The following is a 1,350-nucleotide window of genomic DNA, read 5'->3' on the forward strand; positions in this document are numbered from 1 at the left end:
ATGCCTCTGGATGGTGAACTTCTCATGTGTTTCTCAGTTCCTCTTCCCCTCCCCAACTTTTAGATGGTACAGGATGGCTAGAGGAGGCTAGAGGAGGCTAGAGTTGGCTATTTCCCTTCTGGTTGGTTCTTTCCAAGTCTGTAAGGCTCTGATCATACCCTCAAAGTTTAGACTCTAGTTAACTAGTTTCCCCAGAGGGCAGGTCTTGTTAAGAAAAGAGTGCTCTGTTATATTTCAAAATGGTTTTTTCCCCTTCTGCCTGAAGTATAAGGGGTTTTTCTCTTGATATTTACTGTGGGAACTTAGTCTAATGGAGGTAAATTTCACAATGCCCTCCCCCACCACTCCTCCAATGACTGGGTCCTCCTGGAGTTTTTAAGTCTCAGAGTTCACACTGACCCTCCAGCAATTTATCAATTACAGTTCAGGTTTCCCTATCCCAGCCCTGGGTGCTATGGAGGCTTTCACTCATGAGTCTCTACTCCGGTAATCCATGACTCCCTGTATTCACCTGTCTTTCCCACTTGGGGGCAGCAGTTGTTCCTGTGCCCTCCCTTCTCTTACAGATCCAAAGAGAGTTACTGATTTTTCAGTCTATACAGCTTTTTATTTGTTTTGAGGACAGAGAAGCCACTTTCAAGCTCCTTACATGCAAATAGGGAACCAGAAGTCCTACACTTTCATTTTTATTGGCCTAATTATAGAATTCATCTGATCATTGTTTCAATTATAGAGAATCTGTTACATACTGTTTCCATTATCATTATTTTTGGATGCTTGTGTTTCCCCTTTGACCAAGTATGGTTTAATAAGAAGCTCTGTAGATTTCTAAATAACGGCTTTTTAAAAAATTTTATCATTAAATGTCTAATTTTACTGTATTTGACCATAGAACAGTGTTCATATTATTTTTGTGGAATTCAGTGAGTTGTTGTCGTTGTTTAACAATTGGTATGTCGTTAGACTTGATATGTAATCAAGATTATTGTGCACTTGGAAAATGGTGTTTTCTCAATTTTCAGGTTTTCAACCTTAACATATATTCATAAAATTAACTACATTAATTTTGTACTTTAAGCCTTCTATAGGCCTATGTATTTTTCACATTTAAATGGACTGTGAGTGCCACATATAAAGACTGATAATGTTAAAGGGTCCCTGTTTGCATCTTCTGCAGGGGGTGTGTTATTTGGCACATATATATTCATAATGTTTATATATGTATTGTGAATTGTAACTTCTAGTTTTATCAAATTCCTTTCATGCCTTGTTTAATACTTTGAGTCTTGAGCTCAAGCTTATCAAATACAAAGAATGTGATCCCTGTTTTGTTTTGCTTCGGTTTGGTTT

This window comes from Orcinus orca, chromosome 7 (assembly GCF_937001465.1).
Source record: "Orcinus orca chromosome 7, mOrcOrc1.1, whole genome shotgun sequence".
Classification (NCBI taxonomy): domain Eukaryota; kingdom Metazoa; phylum Chordata; class Mammalia; order Artiodactyla; family Delphinidae; genus Orcinus; species Orcinus orca.